Consider the following 16,317-nt stretch of genomic DNA (forward strand, 5'->3'; position numbering starts at 1 on the left):
TGTTTTTTGCTGAGCCGACACGCAAAATTAACGATGCTTTCAAGCTTTCTGATTTCCTCGCAAATACTATGTCACTGTGGCTTACTATATATGTTTCTGACATGACAAAATAAATAACCAATGCGCATGTGTTATGTATATCATATATTATTATTATTACCTGTGTATAATTTATAAGTCAAACCTGACTTATCGCTATCTTGTAGATTCATCTTTGTTGTGTTAATGTTTTCTTGATACTATTGTAAAAGTGATCTTAAACGCTGAACTCAAATTTAAGTCCTAGACAATTCATGTACATGTATGATACTTTATTCAACAACTAATGCTATTCAACACATTGATCACAATTGTGTGCCTTGATATATGTTATTATATTTTGAACATGTACACTCATGGACTGTATGTCTATTGTATATTGAATTAACCTTATTCTAAGAATAATGTTATAATGTCATTATATAATGATTTAATGTTAAACATCGCATACCTACCATGAACATGCTTAATAATTTATAAATTGATAACGTTTAGTTGCAGCTTCTTTGAGATGACATTTCAAACGTTTATGACAATAGTAAAACCACAACAAATCTCCTCTTAATGTACATACACACACAATACAAAGGATTCAAACAATCATCTTGTAAACTGTTAGTACTCCTTCATTAATATTCCACAATATATGTAATGAACGATTCATGTAAGAGTAATTAGAACATATTGAGCCACAATTGCGTTTTCGACTTTTCGACGAACATTCCTCAAGTTTCAAAATACTTTAACGGCTTTCGTATTACTGGTTTCATTACATTTAATTAGACCAATATGTAGGATCCTTATATTATAGTTACTGAGATGGGTACGAAAAGGTCTTAACATATAATATATAATTAAACCACTATTATAGGCTTATTAAAAGACAAACCATCATTTCATTTCCATTTGTTTTGAGGAAAAACAACACAGCACATAGATCATTTACACACTGTTTTAGCACGTTGAACCTGCACTATTATCAATATGAGTGTAAAAAAGTTATTCCATTCTAGAAGCCGTTATTGTCAGTAAATTCGGTCAGGCAAATGATATATTGCCAATTGCTTATTTATTAAACAAGGAGAGCTTTATATGTCATTCACTTCTGAATGAGACAATTTATTACAATCGTAACATATCTAAGGAAAAACGAACATTGTACACGTTTAAGGGAGACATTATTAAATATAAAGCAATATTCAGCAAACGACGATACAACATAATAAATATGATTAATCATACTTTAGATATTTTAAATCGAATTGATCACATAATGTTCATGTCCAATTAATTTTATATATTTAAAAATTTAGTTTGCATAACTGTTTTATCAACTTAAACTAATTGTTTATATAATCAAGTTAATTGTTATGAATATAAATAATTATCCAGCAGTTCCATTTTGCATTTCACAACATTGTGATAAAATAAAAATGAATATATTATACGAAATGCAAACATGCTATTAAACATGTATCGGTATTTTCTAAGATATTATTGGCTTATGCAATATGTTAATGGCATGAATCACTTAATTAATAGCATTGCTATTACCTTTAGTAGTTTACGTGTACACCATTCTTGGTTGAGTGATTTTGTACATATATTCAGTTAACGCTGCGCTGAATGTCGTATCTATAATAACAGATCATTGCAGATCCAGGTGGTTTAATCTTCTCAGTAATTCCAGGACAGGTTAGCCGTCTGTGGACCCTAAGTCAACAATAGTAATTATTACCAGATTGATCCTATGCAAAGACGGCTCCTCATTATGTCGCATGATATTATCTCAGCCTAACGGCGGTATAATTTGGTGAGAACAGCCATAGATATAACGTCCAACTGAATAGTAAACAATAATAGCATCATTTCCGAAGGCAAAAAAGAGATAATCACTGTGTGAAACCTTATATGTTACCGTAAACAGCACTTATGCAGAGTACATTCGACAGCAGTTAGAAAGCACGACGGACTATTCGATGCCTGTCGATTACATATGATGTAATAATTCATTGAAATTTCGCATTCATCTTCACATTCATGTTCTTTTTATGATATGTTTAACCGATATTAACTTTCAACTTTTGCCGTTTAAAGCAGAAAATCATAAACTTTGAAATACGCAGAACATGCAACAAATAACAAATTTATTGTATTGTCAGTTTTTTCATACTTAACATTACAGTCTAAATATACAAATACTTGCTGAAATAACACGTAAAACCTGTAGAACAAAGAAATAGACTACCTCGGTAATGCATTTTCCATTTTATTTGAGTAACGTTTATTTTACTACTTATTGGTATGTTCACCCTATATGTTTACAAAATACTGCTAACAACCCCTACACAAACCGAGTGGTTAAACACATAAATAGGTATAAGCTGTAACCCGTGCACGAGGCTGAAGCACCTAGTAAACAGTGTTGTTTATAAAAACAAGTGCATGTTCAATTTGTTATTGTATGCTTTACAATAATATTAACAGTATTTTAATATTAGGAAACGCATTAACTGAAGAAATAAACAATTTCCACGTTTTAGCTCGTCACGCAATTTATTTTTTACATTGAGTGTTATCGCCCATAGTCAAAATAAAATATAAGTTTTTATCAGTTCTATATAACTAGGATGCGAATTCGAGATATTTTTCGATTCTACGATGCGTAATTTCGATTAGGCATTGTGTTTTTAATTGTCAGCTTGAAATCCATATGTGGTTATCTGAAACAATTGCTTACAGAGTTTAATTGAAAATAATATTGTAATAAAATAATAAATCAAGCCCTTAAAATGCTTTGCCAATCGAGTTTAGTAAAGATTCCTGAAGTGGTTTTCATATTGTGGGTATCGCACATTTTACAAGATTAGTCTGGTTTGTTTAGAAAATAGTGATACTATTTGATTTCGCGTTTGTAGCATCAACTATTTGATTGTCATCTTGTACTGGTGATAGGGAGGAATTCACTGATGGTTTATTACAATGTTCCAAATGCGGACTTCCAGTATTTATGATTGTCAATTACATTTATATCCGTGCGATCAGAGGAATAAGTTAATTAACGTGATACTGTGAATTCAGGACCTGATTCACACTTTCAAATGTTATGCTCGATAAATCAGTATTTATCAAATCGTGAATCAATTCACAATTATTTTATCTTATATGTTAAACCATTCAAATTTTGACGACATCGGTTGATAAATAATTTTGACGACATCGATTGATAAGAAATATTAACAATGTAGGTCTGGGGTTAGATGTGCGATTTGGTGCATAAGTAATATGGTATAAAAGCTAAAGTTGACATTTCAAATAATCTTTTCACTGTTTGTGTTGATTAAAAATACAAACAGAACTCACACGCAAATATTCGAAGATTGCTCTGGCTAAGTACGATTCTTAGCAGTGTGTATTCGCATTCGATTTTGTTAAATGATAAATATAGGATGAACTAATACATAAATATATTCGTACAGATGGTTCGTGAAAAGTAAATCAAAGGGAACGAAGCATGACATAATGTAACATATTTTACAATCATTAGCAACAGTGAAAATCGAACATAGTGAATAAATGCGCATGCGTTACTATAGTTACATGCATGGTGATACTATAACATATTCAAGCCTGGCTTTGTTTGTAGTGTATTGAAAACAACAGTTTCAGTTGAGACATTGACCACTTTGATTACCGATTAACCGCAGGCTTTAAATATGTATACGCTTGATAAAAATAATTGTTTAATTAAGAATTGCATAGCATTTTTCTGCATTTCATCGTTGTATGAACTGTCTAGAAAATTACGCCTAGATTATGAGTATTTTTCCCGACAGTTCATACACCGATGAAATGCAGAAAAATGATATTCAATTATTATAATTACAACACAAAATAATCTTAAAGCTGAAATTCTATCGTGGTAAGGGTAATAAAAGTCATTTTTTTAAATTTAGCGTATGAATCTATTTTCAGTTTCGGTTTCATCTCCGTCAAATGGGTATATCGTTGAAGTTCGCGCAAAAAATATAACGTCATTTCGCTGTTGACCAATAAAGAAACAACGCCATTAAGTTTCGCGCAAAACATAACGTCATTTTGGCTTCTTGTTTATGACCAGAAAGTAGCGCCATGAATATTCATGTTCAAATTTGCATACGAAGTGGGTTCATCGGAAAATAAAAACCCGTCACGTGATTATCCAATCAGAATGCAGCATTCATATGAAAGTGACAGAAAATGTATTTATTAAAACATAATCTTTAAGTTAATGATACAATACTGTACATATAAATTCATTCTTACATACATCAGGCATGCGTTTCAAGAAGTGTCAATAACATGTTTCTCCTTCCAATTGACACTCACCATGCAATAAGGCCGCGTTCTAACATGGTCCATTCTATGTTTACCCATGGCGTGCTATTATGTTCTGGAATGCAGCGTCTTTGTTCTAACAAGTTATAAAAAATCAATGTTGATACAGAACAGAATTTGCTCACTAATTAACATGTTGATAAAGGCATATGTAATTTTTTGAAACATATAGTGAAAGTTTAAATAAGATCTCTGGGATAGAGTGAGTGTTCTATTAGGCGCACGGGACCTGGTTTGTTAATAGCGTTTTATAAAACCACCTGGTTTGAATTTCCTGACTCATATGTCATGATTTACCAACCAACAAATGCATGTCTCGCTTCGTTGTCCATGATCAGGCATATCTATAATCTATTCAGCAAGTCTTTAAAAAACATTTTTACAGTAATGTGTGGAATGTATTTAAACACGTTTACGATTATGTGACAAGGGCGTTTATATTATTGCTAAATAAATTTGTAAAGATGGCTTTCAATATTCCAAATTCATTTTGTGTTATCACGAAAGCATGTTACTTTCCACTGAAAGGAATGATTGCTGATTATATTTAAACACATTCTCCAATGGATCCCCTCCATTACAGCACAGTTGAGCGGACGAACATAATATTCTACAGCGATAAAGCTCAGCAAATACATTTTATAAGCAACACATAGGTAGTTACGTTTGTGCAATGCTTTTCTTAGACGTTCTTAATTCCTTAAAAACATGTTTAATGCCATTATTAATCAAACAATGCAAGAAATACATAGTAAATCCGCATTTGAATGTTGCTATTGAAAAATATATACTTACTGTTTTGTGTTACTCACAGTCAGAAACCTGTTTAAGCATTCAGTGTATCTTCTAAATCCTAATTCCTTAAATAGAACGTTATGTTTCAATATGCACATAAAAATTGAGTCTGACTGACAGTGCTCTTAGTAACTTTCCGGATCGACAATCGGGTTTCATTTCACTTTTCTAAACAGCTTATAAACGAATTTAGATATCAACTAATGTTGATTTAAATTCACGTGCGTTGATAAATTAAGAAAGCATTTCCCGATCCTAACCTAAATGAAGGAATGCTCATGAACTGATTAAAACATAAAAAAATATAACGTTAACGTTTTCTTAAAACGTTTGAATGTGCGTATGAAGTGGTATATATTTAAGAACTGAATATATATTAAACTTACTCTAGTAATAAGACTGTAATCGATTGTCAAGTCGAGTTGTATTATTTAAACAGATGGGCTTTGCATCACAGTTGGAACAGTTTATATCAAGTTATTGTGTATTAAATACAAACAATAAAAACAAATTGTGTAAACTATACATAGCGACAGAACAAACACATATGTATATGATCTGGCACGAGTTGTCATGTCATACCATATTTTATTAAACGAGTTCAGGCATTTGGTTAGTAAGCGAGCCTTTGGCGAGCTTATTAACGAATTACTTAGTATAACAAGCTGTTTTCATATTTAATTAAACATATTTAATTAAAAAAGAGTGTATGTATGAACGCGATACGTATGCTATATTTTGAAGCATTCTTTTGTAGTTAATCACTTTTTGCGACAGTTAAAAATATATTTTGTACCAATGATTAAAACGTAAGCAGAAAGAAGTAACCAAAGTATTACTTTGTAATTCGATATGTTCATGATATCGGATAATTAAGTCAATTGTTTGTTTATACAGGGATCCTTAACCATAGTTAAAGCTCTATAGTGGGTTAACCATAGTTAAAGCTCTATAGTGGGTGATTTATGATTAAAGAAAGAACACTAAACACGAAGATGAACAGCGAAGCGAAAGTTTCCATGTTAACAATAAATTTGACATGTTTTTCCCCACCGGAAAAATATCTAAGACTTTAGAAAGGACACAACAAAATACACTAGGAGAATTATTTTGTATTCGAATTCAACAATTAATATCGACTATTCCAAAATCACTATTTCTGGCAAAGACTGCATTTTTACAGTTACGAACAAAATAAAAGTTAATACTATAGTGTTTCGATATTTCTTAGAGTGTTGTTGGCTAAATGAGCAGTGGACCATATATCCTAAGCAAGACTTCTTCCATTAAAATATAATTATGTGTGTGCATGCGGCATGCTATCTTTGTGTCTTAAATAATACCAAAGAAGGAAGTCACTGACTTGTTCTAATAATGATATACTGTTAAGTTTAAATGATATTATGATTCGAATATTGGTTTGGTTTTAACTGTTGGTACACTCTATTAAAACAACTCATAAGAAAATAATCAGATACAAGTTAATGTTTCTGTAAATACCATAGCAACTACTATTTTATTGGTTGATTGATCACGGTATGTACTGACGAATACGTTATTAAAACGTTGATTGTCTCGAACAAACATACCTATTTAAAAGCAAAAATATGCAAGGCAAAACAATATGATAAAAAATATATGGACATTTAATGAGGCTCTTTAGTGAATGCGAAGTGGCGTTCCAACGCAATTATAAATGGTTGATTCTTATAATAAGGACAAAACCATATTTTAGTTCAGTTTAACGTTTAAATAAACAAATGCCCACATTTTTGTTTTACGTTGCTTTAGTATAAGTGATTTTAAACAGTAAATTGTTTAGTACTTTTCTCACATTTAATGGCCTGTAGTAATGTTGCCCATGGCACAAGTAAATGCACAAACGAAGCTCACTTTAAGCTGTGTAGTTCAATAAAAACAACTCGATTGCTTAGCATCCGCTTTAATAAATTTAAATTAGAAAACACTCAATAGAAAACAACCTAAACGATTGCCAACTTAAATAAGTTCAAACATCCATATTATATCAGGGTCAAATTATTTGTCGCTGTATTTAGTTGCACTTTAACTTATTCTGGTGAGAAAGAGTATTCTGAAATATCACTATGATGAATCGAACGACATTCAAGCAGGAAATATATGTAACTAACATTTGATGAGCTCCAAAAAGAACATTTTTGGTTCCTGATAAGCATCCTCATTGTAATTTAATGTAACGCTGATTTCAATTTGACACAACACATGCCTTAAATAACTTGTCATACCAATTCAGTCGGCGTTTATATCAGTAAATGCTTGGAGATAAGCAATCTAACTCGGAATCGACAATTAAATTTTCATTGTGGTAAAAATAATTCGAATTAAACAAAACACAAAATTAATACTTACATGTATAACGTTTTAAAAACACGTGCGTTTATTCTAATCCGAACCTGATATATAAAAAAACGAACGGACGGAAATCTTTAATTTTCTAAACATTTAATAATAAATATAAACCTCGATAATGCTGCTCTTTGGTCGTCAAATTACTGTTCATTTTTCTATAATCAACTGCTCAAACACGTTTTCATACCATGTATAAAATTATCAATGCACGCATTTATATTTCATGTGTGGATGTGGATCAATTCACGAACATTGATATGGTTATATTTATTTGGTAAATTATTTTACATGAAGTCTAGCAATTACTGGAATGTTGTGTTTAAATACCAAGCGGATATATGAAATTATCTTTAAGTAACACACATTCTCTGTTGTCACTTAACAATATTTGTATCAGAAGATTTAACATACTTTACACAACCAGTATAGCCCATATACATTCATGGTTCATGGACAATCACACAGTATGTGTCATAGCCACGTGTCAAGGAAAGAGGATGTATATAGTACCAGCGTTAACCATAACAACACAATCATGCCCATTTGTTTGAAACGGATTAACACATCGTTTAAGTCAGGGCTTTCCACAGGCCATTTAACGATCCCTCGCCGGGGCGCTTGAATTTCGAAATCAGAGTCCCCGGGGCGCTTGAAATTTTCCGATCAGTGTATTTTTCAGTAAAAGAAAGTGGATATTGTCAAACAAAATCAAGGTTTCTCTATCGGTGTATCAATATTCCCTGTTTTAAAAGAGCACTCGGTACCTACTTTCACAAGTAATCGCCATAAACACCACATGGGGTAATGAATAATCCACTGATAAGACGCGCGTATCGATTATTCTAGCCACATTACACAGTCATTTAAATGCTGACAAGGATTTATCAGGTAACTTTCCAGTCGTCAAACTATGTTGTTCATCGTCCAATCGGTTACGCGAATTCTTATGAGGGCGGGGTTAACTATCGACCATTATTTTTGATTAACGTCGGGCACGCAGTAAGAGTTTATCACATCTTGATTAGAAAGAAGTTAAACCATTTACGTAATATAAAACTGGTAAATAGTACAGTACAGTACATTAAAGACGTTTTCGAGCATCATCATCACACCTTTTTACTGTAAACAAGTGTTACCTATGACTCATAATTAATACGAGAAATTAATTGCAAGTGTTAAACAATCAATTTCTTATAGCGAGTAAGTTGTGCAAATAACACCCGGTTACAATTATGCGATAACAATTTTATTCCAGTACATGAATAGTTCGTCATGTCCATTTAGAACTGATTCACCTGTTTTATCTGACATTTATTCGACACGTAATGCGCTTAAAAAAATTCGTTGAATTAATTACGGACACTTGTAAATGTTTCGTCCGATAATCGATACTTAGAAGACTGATGATCGCAACCGGCCGTAATCCTCGTGGACAACGTGAATTTCATGCATAATTCTGTCAAAACATGTATTCGACTCGTAAGTGTTTAAACAAATTATCGTTGAATTCATTACGCAACTGTTAATATTTGTTGAAATCTCAAATGGGAATAATTAAATTTGTACTCCGAAACCCATTCCCGTAAGTCGATGTTAACGCGATTTTAATCCGAAACACACTTCCGAATGTAAATGTTAGCGCAACGTTAAAATATTCTTGCTTCAAATTTGCAGTGCAAATTTATTTTGTGTCGAATATTTTTCTCAATCAAAAAGAGCGCGAAAATTATGCAGCAAGTACAACGTCGCGTCATGTGTATTGTGCGTATATTGAACGTTTTAACAAGCCCAAATCACGACAAGGGATTGACACATGTTCAAGGGCAATATTTCATCAAATCTATAAATATTAACTTAAAACAAATAGTAACTTGAAAAGTATACTGTAATAGAGTCGGGTTGAAACGGATGTATTGGGGAGTCGTTCGAGTCGGGATTTTATTATAATTACCTATGTGCGGGAAGGTTTTAAAACAATTAAACAATATAACAAAAGAAATATATATTTTAAAATGACGGGGGGATTTTCTTGAAGAGTCATAGCGCACCAAATGACGTCTTTTGACGCTGTTTTTCTTTGAGTTAAAACGCACTGGTTGAAGTAAATATCTGATGACGGAGAATTATACATAATACCAGTATTACCTAAATTGAATGTATACCTTATTCCTTATATGTCGCCATGTTTATTTTTTCACATATTGGGACGTATATTCAAAGTATTGCATGGTTAACCAATATCAAGATAAGATCTTAGAATCTCGCAAACATATTGCCAGAAAATTTGCAAATAAATAACCAAACATTGTATTGATTAGCATAAATTGAGCGAATATTAAACATCTCAGCCGCGCATGTGCTTAAGTATCATCACTGATTATCAGCTAGCTTGCAGTGACTCCATTTAAACAGCATATACTGGATGTTCTGGATTACCCAGAGTGAACAGTCTTGTCCCTCACGAAACTAAACGCACATTAATTAAGTCCGGTGTTCATATAGCGCGTTAACTTTATTAAAAACACTAACAACCTTAAGACCTTTGTTCTAGAAGTTGTATATGTTTAAGTTGAGTCGTGGGTTTCTTTAATTGTATTCATATGTATTGCTTAAATACAACCCGCTGAAACACATCAACGTCCTTGCTAGAACATAAAATATATCGCACTTTCATGTCACCGTTTCACCTAAGTGTTCTTCTGAGATGACATTTATTAAACACGGGAAGATTTTATGATTCATTAGAGTGACATTTATAGTTACCAATGCGACATTAAATCCTTCGGTAGTTACTTGTTAATCTTGATGTTGAGCATTCCCATCATGATGGTATGCATGGGCTTTATGTAATCTAGATTAAAAATAACATCTTTTAAGTTGAGGAAATTTCTGCTTATCTTAATGTGGCCAACTGTGAAAATAAGTAATTTTAGGTTGTTCAGATTTAGCCACGGAACGTTGTTTTTTGCGGAGTTCAAACACACTTGGTTCAGCAAAGTACTGACGCGCTTCATTGACATTAGAAGCTAAGTAATGATTACTTTCTTTTGAGCAATTAAATGGTTGTGTTTTTGAGACCTTTCGCATTTCTCATTTAAATTTCTCATTTTTTATGGCCTTTTCTGTCCGTCAATGTATGTTTTTGGTACCATTAACGGTAGCTAGAAAAGAAAGTTCGTTAGCTGTCAACTTTTAAAAATACTTCTACTAAATGCTTTGATTTCAATTTAAATCAAAACTTAAGTATCACGCATCAATCAAGTAGTTACACAACAATACTTTCATAGAAAATATTATTTGAATTATTTTATTGAAGCATTACCATTCTCCGAAGATCAATATAGACTTTCCCTCGAGAATTTCGTACGTTTAAAATTGGAAGATAAATTATGCTGTTTATGTTGAATATGATATTTGTAAAGAAGCATACTCGCAGAAGAATATTTGGGACTTTTTCAAGAAACAAGCAAGCAAGAACAATTCTGCATTGATTTCAGCACACAGACTTATAAACATTTTATTTACATATATTTGTTGTTGTGTCATCCGTCTTTTTTCAATATTAGACAGCAATAACAGGGCAAACTAATCTAGTGTTTTTTTTACAATTACACTTCCACGTTTTATTCTACTGTTTTGGATTACACAATAGTTTGATTTAAACAATTTGATTGTAAGATATTTGCATGTTTCTTGATTGTCGAAAAACGCATATAATATATCATTTATAATTTCATTAAAACGACCAATAAAATATCATTTCTACAAAGAAATTTAGATACTTTACGGCAAAATAAGATCTACATGTGAAAAAAACGTATATTAGTACCTCGAACGGTATCAAAACAAAAACTTTAGTGTGTTCCCCTTTTGAGCGGCCGGTGACGCATATGTTGTAAATAGTCGGGGACAAAACCATTCAGTTAAGGCTAAGCTTGAAGAAACAACAAACACCTTAGCATTTGAAAGAATACACAGTAGTTATCCTTGACACATTTTAAATGATCTTTACATTTTGAAGAAAATGTGCAAACAGTAAAAATATAAGAAGGCACAAGTAAATAAGGTTACATATTATTATATTTACATTTGCTATTTTTTGCTGTTTCAGAAGTTATATATGTCGTGCATTGTGACAGCCATTTTAGATTGTAATATCTAACTCTAAATTAGTGTAAATTGCATTGTTTCACATGTTTTTTTTATAAAATGAAACATTATGTATATATTCGTCAACTGCCGTTTGCATTTTTTTGCTACTGACGTTTACCATTCTTATACATACTACTGACGTTTGCCATATTTGTTTTTACTCACTAAGCGTATGTTTAAAGTCCCCGTTCGCGGATATATATATATATATATATATATATCGGGGGGGGGGGGCAGAATCGTAAGAAAACGTGTTTTAATTGAGTATATCCCGGTTTAAATCGGTTGAAAACAAACAATATATCGATTTTTATTTTGGAGTCGAGTACGGTAAAGTACGAAAACGACCTTATTATTATTGTAACGGTTTTGTGCCGTCTGTTAAACTGTTTCCTTTCTATCAACCAGGTAGTTATTAGTTTATTCAAATGTTATTAGTCTGTGAAAATATGTCCTCAGGAATAAAGAAATTAAAACAATGAGACTTATTTAATCTTTTGAAAATATACTAACATGAAACAACAAATGTATAAGAATATAATATAGTTACCTTTTATCTGACATCCCTGCTTTTTCTTGACTATATTATTAAATTCGTTATACGTTTAAATAATTTTAGAGGTTGTGTGTCCGAAAAGTTCAATCTGCCCCAAGTCGTCTGCGGTGCCTCTTTTATATGGATGCTCCATGATACAATTCCTCAGACTCCAAAACGGTAATGCAACAGCTTCAACCAATCCGAATGCTCGAATCGCCGATGTGAACCTCTGTCATTCAATCAAATACGCGCGGAAAATGAACTCTTCAAAACGCTTCCGCACATCAGGAAATAGTTCCACAGGTTATATATCTATGCTTTTCAACCAAATGACAATAACTTGAAATAAAACAGAAGCAAATCAGTAACATTCATACAATTAGACATATTTTACTGTAACCTTTAACTATATGGCGCAGTCTTTTGCTAAAATCACAAAGATAAAGTTATGACGTCACAAGCATGGTCGAACTAGTTATGAATGACAAATGACAAAGAAGTGATATTCTATGTGGAATTACAATCATAGGAACGAGGATTAATAACTAAAGTTGTGAGTAATATTTAAGAATTATAAGGATTAAGATGTAGGAAATGATATTTGCATGAAACCTCAGTTAACTGTTCAATATGCATATGTCGTATAATTCAGCGTACGCTCAGAATCTTTAAACATTCAGTGAGTAGGTCTTTGCCCATATATTCATCATATGTTTGATGATGTTACATGTTATGAAACCTTAGTTTTGCTTAAGGTAGTACAACTGTAATCATTTCCCGCTTTTTTTGTAAGATCGGCTGACATCGGCTAATGTTGGTAAATATCGTAACTGAAGTCTGAGATATCCGTTTTGTTCGGTTTATTATTTACAAAGTATAAATCTTTAATAAAATCATGTTTTATATAATTTCATAATAGATTGTATCGCTGATATGCATAGTACAATATATTACGACGTGAACATAGAATTTTCTTTAAAAATTGTGTAAAAAATGAACCGAAGGTAATATATTTTCGCGACAACATAAAAACAATAATCGTGAATCGTAACCAAAAAGAGGGTGAACGAATAAAAAAGAAGAAGCAAAAAAGAAAAAAATCTGTACGTTGAGTGTAGTAACATTGACTGCCAGATGGTAAACACTGCAGCGCATGGTATAACTCAGGCAGTCAAAGACAAAGGGAAAATGGATCTGGAAAAGTGGCGGTGCTGGAGGAAAAGTGGAATACCATGCGTTGTTTTCAACACAAAACTTGAAACAGTTAAAGGTCACAGATATGTGATCAGAACGTTTATATAAAATGCACATAAGGTAATCATTTATATAGACATCGAGTTCAGAGATATAAATTACGGGCAGTATTATCATAATATTATGGTTTTTGTCGATGCTCTCTTTACTGTAAACATCGAGATACAGTAAACAGGCAGAACAGCAGAAGTAAATGTGTATTGTTTTTTATATCTTGTACTTACTTGTATCTTTGCTATAGTTATGTTTGTTTCTGCATTTAGCAAGCGTGGACAGCCTGGGTGGACCATCCGGTGTAAACACTATGCTGTCCACAATAAACCTCAAAACAATATCGGACACCAACTTAAAAAAATGGGACAGCCAGCTGGTGAGGTGATATAGCAAGTTGTGACTCAATCAGCTAGGATTGCAGCTACCGATGCTTTCTTAAATGAAATGACGTAAGAATATATTATTTGGATTATCAGCGGTAACAATAAATGTTTACATCATTACATGGAAAACATCAAAATATATAAAATGTGTTGTAAAAGAAATTATCTATGTTGACAGCCAATCTCACAAGTGTAAGTTAGGCAACGTTTGGTAGGTCTTTTTATACAAATCATTCGGGTCAGAATTTATGTCCCATTCCAAATTCAAAATACAAGTATTTTCGCCCAATTAGCTGAAATTTTTCCCAATCCTAGAATAATAGCCAAAATATTATGTCAAAAATAACACTAATCTTCTTAAAACATTATGGTTTTGTTCTAACAATTTTTGTTTCAATCTTGGTAAATGTAAGTGCTATTGATATTTTGTATAACTGAGCTTTTATCGATTCTCTATCAATATTTAGAAAATTACATCCAAAGCAGTCCTTGAAGCAAGTTGATATAGTTTTACAATTGCTTGGTGAAACATACAATGCACACGATGCTATGGCAGATGTGGCAGCTCTTAGAAAGTTGCTCCAATATGTGAATTTGTCTTCACAAGAACTTATGACCCACAGGTTTTCCCCATTGGCTGTGCCAAAAAAATGCCTTCAACAGTGCTTAAGCCCAGACCTGTCCATCATTGAGTCCACTCATTTCATGAAGTGTAATGCAAAGACCTACAGTTGAAAATATTGCTGGATCAGGGATAAAACTTTTGTATTTGGCAATGCTTAATAATAGGGTTGAAGAGGGTGCATAACGTGATGTTTTATTTTTTTAAATGCTGAAGGCTTGCCTATAGTCACTTATTCTAAGAAAGTAATACATGAAGTTGTTCTAAACATATATAAGTACTTTAAGTATGATTTGAACGAAAATTTCAAATACATATTTTATTTCAATACCTTCAGTAGTTTTTTACTAAAAACAGGAGTCAGATTGTGTGCATTAGTTTATTTATTTATAAGTAACAGTGATTTTAACTAAGGTAAGAAATATGATACTGCATAATCTCCATAATGCCCTTTATAAGTGCACAAAATTTCGCACCCTTAGTACTTTTTGAGTTATCGTAGGATCCGTTTTGTGTGATTTTTTGTTTTTATTTTTAGTAACAGTTACCTGATCAATCCCATAAGGTGAAACATAAAGGGTTGTACGTAATCCCTACATTGCCTTTTATATCCATGCCAAGTTTCACCAAATCTGCTTGAGCATGTGTAACTAACTTCATGATATAGTGTAGAAAGCTCTGTCCATGTCAAAGGAACTTATAAGTATACCCTTATTTAGTTTCGTTATGAAATTTTGCTTTAATATTTTTGTTTGTACATTGTTATTAAATGAATACAAACTTGTTAGGTAGGTGGTCATTTGAATTTAAATATAACAATGTTATAGATCTTGGTTAAGAGAGAAAAATACTTAGTATACAAGTTTGTTTTTCTTTAATTTTTCAGACCTACTTATGCTTCCACCCCCAGCCCCACCTCACCAGCGCCACACCTACATTGGCAGATTTATCATAACTGCATTATGTATAAAATATATGTATGAAGAGAGTAAGAACATTAAAGGTGTTAACTGAATTGGTAAAGACTCTGTTCATTTTGCATATTTTGACCATTTGCCATTATGTGGTTTTGAATTTCTTGAAAGTATTTCTAATAGTCCTATTAGATTTTAGTGAATTATTAAAAATATACACGGGCAAATTGCGTTTTTTCACTTTGATTTTAGCTGATCACATGTCTCTGCTAAAACATAAATGCTCAAATTTCCAAGAAATGACATACAACTTATAAACAAAGAAAATTGTGTATGGGTGATATTTGCATACACGGGTCGAGCTTGTAGTTTTGAAGGACCTTACATAATAAATCAGATTTATTTCATTATTGTTATCACTCAATTGTCTTGTATTATATTATTTTATCATCTACAATCATATCCTGTACTTTATTTATCCCGAGGGGTAATTAAATTTAGAAGAAAATTCAAATTATGGGTCATCATAAAGAAAAAAAAAGAATTTTTGCATGGAAAGCCACCCTAAAAATTTGTAATGAGACCACATATGGTATGATGTTCATGAACATAATACTTTTAATGGGTTTTGGAATATTGTCCATTACAGTTGTACTACCTTAAGATAACGTGTAGCCCATTATATTACACTTCCCTCCACTTTAGTAAAATAATCCTCCTGGATTATGTCCAATTAAATAACAAATAAGCAATTTTAACATTTATGCAACAAGAACATACATATGGCATGAACAATTCAAAAACAATTTAACTAGTAACTAGTCTTAGTCTGCAAATCACACACATCAGGCAACTGCTATT

This window comes from Dreissena polymorpha, chromosome 9 (assembly GCF_020536995.1).
Source record: "Dreissena polymorpha isolate Duluth1 chromosome 9, UMN_Dpol_1.0, whole genome shotgun sequence".
Lineage (NCBI taxonomy): Eukaryota > Metazoa > Mollusca > Bivalvia > Myida > Dreissenidae > Dreissena > Dreissena polymorpha.